We start from the raw sequence: 10,505 nt of genomic DNA on the forward strand, positions 1-10,505 counted from the left end.
TGTCAACTGTGCCCTGAGGTGCTTTCTCATATCCTCTTACAGGTGCCCAGGGGACAATCTCTCTAGGAAGACAGGCGACCTGTGAGGCCCTAGAACACTACCTTAAGAGAAGAGGAGCTGCAAGTCTGCCTTCGGCTGAGCCATCATGGGTGAGTTTATCAGCTGAGGTCACTCAGTGTCACTCTCTTCCACAGGCCTGTTGGATCCCATCATCCATATCCCTGTTGATACGTTTACCTGCTGCTCCTGAAGAAGTCGTTATGCCTCTCTTTCCAAGTGTTCTGTTCCCCAACTTTGAGGAAGACTCCCAGTACCCAGTTGTGATAGAGGATTAGATAGATGCACAGGATCCCACAGATGAGGAAGAAGAGGAAGCCTCCATTTCCTCTTCCACTTTCTACTTAGTATTTTCCTCCTCTTCCTCCTCCTCCTCCTCTTCTCTGATTCTTGGTGGTCCTGAGGAGGACGGGGTGCACTCTGCTGGGATGTCAAGTCTTCTCCAGAGCACTCCCAAGAGTCCTCCACAGGGTCCTTCCCAATGTCCTCCCCAGAATCCTCTGAGCTCCTGCTCCTCTTCTGTTTCATGAAGCCCAATGAATGAAGAGTCCAGCAGCCAAAAAGAGGAGGATGCCAGTACCTGTCCTGGCCTGCCAGAGAGTGAGTTCTTTTTCACATATACACTAGGTGAAAAGGTGGCCGAGTTCCTGCTCCTCAAATATCAAACAAAGGAGCCTATAACAGAGTCAGAGATGCTGACGGTTGTCATCACCAAGTACAAAGACTACTTTCCTATGATACTCGAGAAAGCCGGTGAGTTCATAAAGCTGCTTTTTGGCCTTGCCCTGATAGAAGTGGGCCCTGACCACTTCTATGTGTTTGCAAACACAGTAGACCTCACCGGTGAGGGTAGTGATGACAAAGGCAGGTCCAAGAACTGCCTCCTGATTCTTATTCTGAGTATGATCTTCATAAAGGGCAGCTGTGCCTCTGAGGAGGTCATCTGGGAAGTGCTGAAGGCAATAGGGGTGTATGCTGGGAGGGAGCACTTCATCTATGAGGAGCCCAGGGAGCTCCTCACTAAAGTTTGGGTGCAGGAACATTACCTGGAGTATCGGTAGGTGCCCAACACTGCTCCTCCACGTTATGAATTCCTGTGGGGTCCAAGAGCCCATTCAGAAAGCACCAAGCAGAAAGTACTAGAGTTTTTGGCCAAGCTAAACAATAGTATCCCTATTTCCTTTCCATCCTGGTACAAAAATGCTTTGAAAGATGTGGAAGAGAGAGCCCAGGCCATAATTTCCACTGCAGATGATGCCACTGCCATGCCCAGTGCAAGCTTCAGTTTCATGTCCAGCAACTTCTCCTATCCTGAGAGAAGTCTAGGGTAGTTTCTTCCCTCTGTGTTTGAAGAAGGCAGTTGAGGTTCTACATAGTGGAGGGCCCAGGTGGGGCTGGAGATAAAACAGTGTTCTCTGCATTTCTGTTTCATGTGGGTGGTTTATATATTTACCTGTTTTTCTTTTGATTATTTTCAAGTGCTTTTACTTTAGTAGCAGGTTTAATTGGTTTCAGAATCTTAGTTTATGAATAGTACTTACACACGTCTTGCCATTTATCTGACTTAAAAGTAAGAATTTTATATTTTGTTAAAAAATTGGGAAAACCTTCTCTCTTATTTTGTGATCTGTAACAGGATAGTGTGGTATTATAATAGGAATTTTCTTTAAAATGTGAAAGTACTCTGCAGTTCAGTAGTTGAACAAAATAAAGGATGGCTAATATTTGCATCTCCTCATACCCTTTATTCTCTTGCTCTTAAAAATTAAATATGTATACCTTGCCTGGCTTGGCATATTCAAAAAAGTAGCAGAAATTAACTCTGAATACAAGAAAGCCTCGCTGACTCCTTTATTTGCTGAACATTATTTAAGCATATGCTTTGGGAAGGCACTCTTCATAGTAGGGATAGTGTGAAAAGCATGACTTACCCCTACTCATAAAACAGGAGATTATTGGAGCAGAAGTCATATCAAGAAGGTGGTAAGGTGTTCTTTACAACTTAAAGAACAACTTAAAAAAGGACTGGGGAGGTTAGACTCCCATGTGAGCCTTCGACTATAAAGGTCCTGAGCTAAGGCAGCTTGGGATTTTGGAAAACTGCAGTTGCTTCTGTGGGAGCTGATTGTTATGAAGCTGGGTGGTGGCAACAACGGGACTCTCAGAAGGTGAGAGAAAAACCTGGAATGGAAAACTGCTCTGAGCAGTTCCTTCTGGGTGGAGGATGAGGCAGAGAGGAGTCTCCACATAGGGAAGTAATGGAAGGTGTCCTGCAGCTCTCTAACTGGTGAGCTTGAACACAGTGCAAGAACTAGGTGATTGATACTCATCACCTGCAAGGGTTTCCTGAGAAATAGAACGATAATCCCTTGAAGTGCTTCCCAGAACACTCCAGGCTGGCACTCACTTCCCTGGCCAAGGAGAGCCAGAGCCCACTTCATGGAAAGGACATTTAATTAGGTTATTCTGAATGTAAGTTGGTCAACTCTAAGCAAGGGCTATTTTTAGTGGAGGACAAATAAAAGTAGTGGTTTGGATGGACGAGCATTGGGGAAGGTGAAAAGGAGTTGGTCCTTGACTTAAATTCTAGGATCATTGAGTTGCATTCCACCTTGGGAATTCTTCCGTTACCCAAATTATACAATATATCGTTTCAGAAAGAAAACGTGATGAGTTTTATTTATGAAGCTGAATTTTTAGTTGAGTTGGTACTCCATGACATATTCAACTACATATGCTGAAATGTTTTGAATAACAAAAACAGCTGAATTTTCACAAAAGACAGTGGTAGCCTTTGGGGTTATAATCATATTGATAACAACTGCCATTTGTTAAATTTCCAATATATGTCAGGTATTGTGCCAAGTGTTTTACTCACATTACATACATTCCAGCAATTCTACAAGGCAAGGCTTATGAAACCCCTTTTACAGATGAAGAACCTGAGGCTCATAGTGCTTGATAAATTCCACAAGATCACATCGCTAGAGAGTGACAGGGCTGGGACTTGAGCCTTGCTCTGAATTCATCTAGACTCATACTGTCCCCACTATTCCCAGCCTGAGGAAGGCTCATATCTGTTGTGAAATTCCCCAATATCACATTGCCAGAAAGTGACTCGGACTTGAGCCCTGGCCTGAATTTAATCTAGGCCCACACTATCCCCACTTCTCCCAGCCCGAGGACAGCCTTTAATCTAAGTCACTTCTCTTCATGCTTCTTAATGTCACTCAAGTAACATAAAGATGAACCCTGTGGCCAAAGTTGTAAGTTAGGCCTAAAGAATGAAGGTGATAATGAGAATAAAGTACAATTCAGGGATCATTATTGGCTTTCTTTACCTACAGTCCTCGTGTTCTAAGTCCAAGGTTTCTTGAGAACTGACTATGTCCAGGCGCTGGCATTTTTGTCCAGCCCCAGTACTTTCCTACATTACAGCACTGTCCTTTGGTCTTCCCTGTATGCTCTCTTGTGCAACTCTGGAACATGTCTAGGGGACTATTTTGTCATTAGTGTCTCTCCCTCTGAATGCTGTGCCCTGCTCCCAATGCAAAAGCCCTGAATCACCTGCCCTTCCCCTGAGATAGACCATTCTTACTCCGTGCAGAAGTTCCCTGACTCATCCATCCCTCCCCCTGAGTCCTCTGTGATAACAGCCCTTCGATGTGACTATTCACTTTGGATAGTGACATTTCAATACCTACCCTGGGCATCTTCAACACACTCTCAATGTATTTCCACATAGACCGGTGAGTAGAATCTGATTTGCCACATAATATACTGGTTTTAGAGATGTAATTCTAAAGTCATAGAGAGAGTATTTGAAAGAATCTTAATATATGATATCTGTGGTAGGATTTTAATAAGACGCATTATTTGAAACAGTGCACTGAACCCAAACATAGTTAAATGAGCTTTCATAGATGATCTAAAACCAACATTTCCCTCATAATCTTTGTAGATGAGGACAGACTATAAAATCTCTTTGTAAATGATATACTAGAAGCTGAAATTCTAAAAAGCAAAATAATAACAAAATCACGAAGACTGCCTAGGAGGTGACAAGGGTTCCATGGCAGACATACTAGCTAATGAGAAAAACCAACAATGGTTAACCATCTTTCCACTCTCTCTTATCTGTATATCTGCCTCGCAGGAAAATCCTGGTTTGCAGCATGCCACAGGCACATGTACAGCTGATCAGGAATGTTTAGTCATGTGGAGGGAAGCAGAGGCTCTCAGAGTAGGATATTTATCATATACCAAAATGAATGAGAGAATTCTCAGCCTAAAGAAATCGTGTAGGTTATAAAAAGGACAGTGCAGAAAAGTGCTATTGAGGGAATAAGGTTGACCCTCTAATCCTGTATTTCAAATTGCCAGGCACCTCATAAGAACAAGAATAAGTTGGAAGATTTCAAGGCAATGCTGGCATTCCCATAAACCATTCCAATAAAATAAAAGACTTACTGTCATGAATTATAATAGCTGCTTTTAATTGAGCACCATAATGGCTTATGGGAGAGATTACAAGTGCCCCTTGCTTTCTTGTCTACCTTGCCTTCCTGAGTGGTTCATTTGTAGTTAGACAGAAGCCAGTGCACCATTCAAATGCTTTCACGTCTGTTTAGGAGTTAACATCTGTTGCAATGTGGAGCAATAGGGTAAAATCAGCTTGGATTCCTGGGTGACATGAGAGCCAGGACCCACCATGTGTTAGTTTATTATACCATAACAACATATCACAGACTGGGTGACTTAAAAATGGAAATGTATTTTCTCACATTTCTGGAAGCTGGATTATCTAAGATCAACATGTTGGCCAGTTTGATTTCTTTTGTGGCTTCTCCTCGGCTTGCAGATGACAACCTTCTCACTGAATTCTTATGTGGCTGTCCCTTGGTCTTTGTGTTTGTGTCCTAATCTCCTCTTCTTATAAGGACACCAGTCATACTGAATAAGGTCCTACTTTTAAGACCTTACTGTATCTTAATTGCCTCTTCAAAGGCTGTATCTTCAAATACAGTGATATTCTGAGGTACTGGGAGTTGTGACTTGGATAAATGAATTTGGGGACAGAGGTGCAATTCAGCCCATAGCACCATGTCAACTCAGGTTAGAATTTATGTGCACAAAAATATACTTGGGTTAAGCCATTTTAATTTCAGCAATTTTTTTGTTCCATCAGCTTACTGTCACTTTACCTGACTACTACACTGCTCCTCTTCCTTTTCTTGGACTTACTTTAGTATTTTTTTTCTTCTAAATAAATATTGCATATATTCTTATTGCAAAAAGTGCTAAAAATACATAGAAATCTCATTTCTTTCCTTTAGAAAGTTTCTCCAAAATTCAGCCTCCTACTCAGAAGTTTCCACAATTAACAATGTGGTATGTAAATTTTAAAAGATTATTTTAGGCTTTTAGAAGTACAGATGCACTAATATATATACATATATATGCATATATTATATATAATAGCACACATGTATATGCTGTGTGTATATATATACATGTATACATATAAAACTAGACATGTGTAATAATATGCATATAGATCTGCTGTTTGCCTTTGCTACTGTTATAGGTTCAATTTCATCTTCCCCCAAATTCTACATTGAAATTAAAATGTGACATTATTTAGAGATAGGATTATTTCAGATGCAATCAAGTTAAAATGAGGTTATTAATGCTGGCCCTAATCAAATATGATGGGAGTCATTATAAAAAGGGGAAGTTTAGACACAGAACTATGAGTAGAGGGATGACAATGTGAGCATGCATGGACTGAAGACAGCCATCTACAAGGCAAGGAGAGAGGCCTGGAAAACATTCTTCCCTCACAGCCCTCAGAAGGAATCAACCTTGCGAATGCCTTACTCTTTGACTAACAGACTCCATAACTATGAGACAATAAATTTTTGTTGTTTATGTCGTCCAGGTTTTGGTATTTGCTATGGCAGTCCTAATAAACCAATATAATCACTTATTAAAGTGGATCTGGCCGGGCGCGGTGGCTCACACCTGTAACCCCAGCACTTTGAGAGACCAAGGCGGGTGGATCACCTGAGGTCAGGAGTTCGAGACCAGTCTGGCCAATGTGGTGAAACCCTGTCTCTACTAAAAATACAAAAATTAGCTGGGCGTGGTGGCTCACACTTGTAATCCCAGCTACTCGGAGGCTGAGGCAGGAGAATTACTTGAACCCAGAAAGCGGAGGTTGGAGTCAAGATCACGCCACCGCACTCCAGCCTGGGCGACTATCTTACTGTTAGGACTACTTCCTAGAATTCCATTTTATTTCTGTGCAATAACAAATTGAACGATTTTCCTCCTGATGAACACATACGTGTTTCTCTTTTGTGGCTATAATTAATATAAATAAATTCAACATATTTGAGCATAAATTCTGGGACAAATGTCTATAGTTACTTATATGGAATGCACATTCATATGGAAACTGAGTCAGTGTGAACAGAGTATGAATATCTTATACTTTATAATATTGGTGGTTTTTCCCCAAAATGTTTAACCAGTTAATTTCCCCCACATATTTGTCTACAGGGAAACTATTCATTTATTCACAAACATATTTTATCACAGATTTAAATATTGGTCAAACTTATGGGTGCAAACCCTAGGTGACTTGGTTTTGGTGATTAATTTTTTAGATGCAACACCAACGTTTTGGTCAAACTTATAGATGCAGATCCTAGGTGATCTTGGGTTTTGTGATGACTTTCTCAGATGCAATACCAAAAGTACCAACCACTTATACCAACCTTTTAAGAAACAAGAGATAAATTGGACTTCTTGACAATTAAAAATTTCTCCTCTGAAATAACACTGCTAAGATAATGAAAAGACAAGCCAGAAACTTGGATAAATGTTGTATGAAACACATATTTGATAAAATATGTGTATTTAAATATGCACAAAACTCTGAAAACCCAACCGTCAGAAAATAGAAAACCCAATTTAAAGTAGGCAAAAAAAAAAAAAAAAAAAAAAAAAAAAAATCTGAACGGGCACTCCACCAAAAAATAAATATATAGGAATGGAAAATAAGCATATATAACAAAAGTGTTCAATATCATATAGCATTAGAGAATTGCAAACTAAAGCACCTGGGAGATAGCACTCTACACCCAGGAGAATGACTGACATCCCAAACACTGAAACATCAAATGTTGACGCATATGTTGAGCAACACAAACTTTGAGTCATTGTTTTAAGTGGGAAAGACCTGGAGGAATCATGTAAGCATATTGCTAAGAGAAAGTAGAAAATCTAAAAAGGCTGCATAATATATGATTACAATTATACAATATTCTGGAACAGGTAACTATGAATACACTAAAAATAGTAATGGTTTCCAGGGGCTTAGTGGTTGGGGTTGGGGCATAGGGGATTAATAAATAGGTGGAGTACACAGGAGATCTAGGATAGCAAAACAATTCTTTGTGATACTGTGATGATACTTGCCATTACACACTTATCAAAACTTTTAGCATCCCCAGAGTTAGGGAGTCCTGATGTGAACTGTTGACTTTACTTAGTGAGGTATCAATACAGGTCCATCAGTTGTAGCAAACATGCCATAATAATATGAAATATAAATTATAGGAGACACAGTGTGTGTGTGTGTGTGTGTGTGTGTGTGTGTGAAGTGGGCAGGGCAGGAAGAGTGGTGTACATATGTAGGAACTCTGTAATTTTTATGAATTTTTCTCTTTATATTTTTGGATTAACAGTGCTCTAAAAATGAAGTCTATTAGTTTTTAAAAATGTGCACATCATTTGAACAGATACTTTACCAAAGAGGATATATACCATTCAGAAAGAGGTACATAAAAAGATGGCCAATATCATTTGTTATTAGGAAGATGCACACAAAAACCAAAGAAGAGTCCAACACATGCTTATTAGAATGGCTACAATTTGAGAATCTAAAATACCAAATATGAGTGGATATGGAACAACAGAAATTCTCGTTCCCTGCTCTTTGTGATGAAAAATGATACAGCTAGGTTTATAAGTCAGTATTTTATGAGCCTATTCATAATGACAAATTTAGAAAGTTAAAACCATAGGAACTGAAAACAGAACACAATTGCTACGGGCTTTGGAGAAGTGCAGTGATCGACCTCAAATGGAATGCACGGTGGAATTTGAGGCTGATTGAACTGGTCATTATGAGACTTGAATGGTAGATATGGGCCTCCATGCATTTGCCTAAATAAATAAAACTTTACATAGCAGTTAAATCTGATGTATGTATTTAAAATGTTTATTTAACTTTTATCTTAAATTCCGAGATGCAAGTGTAAGTTTGTTACATACGTCGACTTGTGTCATAGCGATATTCGTACAGATTATTTCATCACCCAGTTATTAAGCCTAGTACCCATCCATTATTTTTCTGATCTTCTCCCTCCTTCCACCTTCCACCCTCCCAAAGGACCTAGTGTGTGTTGTTCCCCTTTACGTGTTCATGGTGTTTCCAACATTTAGCTCCTACTTATAGGTAAGTACATGCGGTATTTGGTTTTCTGTTCCTGTGTTTGCTAAAGACAATGGCCTCCAGCTCCATATATGTATGGATTGGATTTTCAAAAGGATCATAGCCTGCTGATAAGACAGTGGATTTTACAGGGACAATGATAGAAAAAAGTAGCAACAACAAAGAAGTCTTTAACCCAGCCTAAGTGAAAGATAACATTGACTTCACACACAGCAGTAGTAATGGAGATTGAAAAAGTAGAAGGATTTGACATGGATTTTAGCAGTTGAAGGAAAAAAGTTGCTGTTGGTTTTGATTTGGGATAAGATAAATGTAGGTATCAAGCACAACAGGAAAAACTGTGCCATCTTTGATGTTAACAAAAATCAAATTGAGCCATACTTTGTTCTTTCAATTTTTTGTCAGGCTTCATGTGTGTTTTGTAACCTGTCAGAAACATGCACAAATGTTTCTTCTTTGAAATCTGGGAATGCCCTCCCTTCCTGCAACCCTGTGCCCAACAATTCTATATTCATGGCAACTATGGTAAACCTCCACTGGCAGAAGCAGCATGTTCACTGAAGGCTGAATCTAAAGTGAGAATAAGGGACTGAAGGTGAGTCATTTGGGGGATGTTTAGAGAATGGCTGTGTTCACTCACTTCAAAGGTCCCTGACACTCCCCACTGATGTCATCACAAGAACCTCAGTGCCTCTCGCTTCTGGACAGGAGACTTACTCCCAATATCAGTAGGTAAAATGATAGATTGCCATTTCTTTTCACCTTCCATAAGAAGTGCTCCTTTCTTGGGACCTCAGAAGAACAACTCCCTGTGGATAATTTCCAAGGACATGGGGCCCAGAGCTGGAACTCAACCTACTTGCTGCCTCCCAGTCTAGAAGATCTTCCTTCTCTGTGGGTTTCCACCTTGAGCACTGAGGTTTGATACACCAGTCCTGACTGTGAGTAGTCAGGATTGCTGTGTAAAAGCTTTTTAAGATGATGCAATCCAATTTGTCTATTTTTGCTTTTGCTGCCTGTGTTTGTGAGAGTATTACTGAAGAAATCCTTGGAAATTCCAATATCTTGCAGATTTTCCCATTTTTTTTTTTTTTTACAAGTTTCTTAGGTTGAGGTCTTCAGTTTAAGTCTTTAATCAATTTTGATTTGATTTTTGTATATAGCAAGAGATAGCAGTCTAATTTCATTCTTCTTTATATGGATATCCAGTTTTTCTAGCACTTATAAATTAAGTCTTTCCTTTCCCCAGTTTATGTTCTTGGCACCTTTGTGAAAAATGAGGTCACTATTGGTGTATGGATTTATTTTTGTGTTTCTATATTATGTTCCACTGGTATGTGTGTCTGTTTTTAAGGTAGTACTGTGCCATTTCATTACTATAGCTTTGTAGTATAATATGAAGTCAGGTAATGTGGTTCCTCCAGTTTTGTTCTTTTTGCTTAGAATAGCTTTTGCTTTTCTGGATTTTTTGTTGTTCCGTAGAAATTTTAGGATTTCTCTTTTTTTAGTTCTGTGGAGAATATCACTGGTATTTTGAAAACGATTAAATTGAATCTGTAGATTCCTTCAGGTAGTATGGATATTTTAAAATTATTGATTATTCCAATCTATAAACATAGAATATCTTTCCATTTTTGGTGTCTTCTTCAATTTATTTTGTCAGTGTTTTCTAGTTTTCCTTCTAGAGCGCTTTCACTTCTTTGTTTATGTTAATTTCTAGGTATTTTATTTTATTTTTAACTATCATAATGGGATTAATTTCTTAATTTCTTTTTCAGATGATTCATGCCTGGCATATAGAAAAGCTACTGATTTTTGTATGTTGATATTGTATCATGCAAATTTACTGAATTTTTTAAATCAGTTCTATATTTTGGTTGAGTCTTAGGTGTTTCCAAATATTAGATTACATCATCTGCAAACA

The 10,505-nt window shown here is 39.0% G+C and overlaps 1 pseudogene; it reads left to right on the forward strand.

Annotated features, from left to right (window-relative positions):
• The first annotated feature begins 260 nt into the window (after positions 1 to 260).
• On the forward strand, positions 261 to 1,388 carry LOC119620951 (melanoma-associated antigen C2-like; annotated as a pseudogene).
• The last annotated feature ends 9,117 nt before the right edge of the window (positions 1,389 to 10,505 follow it).

The sequence above is a fragment of the Chlorocebus sabaeus genome, chromosome X, assembly GCF_047675955.1.
Source record: "Chlorocebus sabaeus isolate Y175 chromosome X, mChlSab1.0.hap1, whole genome shotgun sequence".
Classification (NCBI taxonomy): Eukaryota; Metazoa; Chordata; class Mammalia; order Primates; family Cercopithecidae; genus Chlorocebus; species Chlorocebus sabaeus.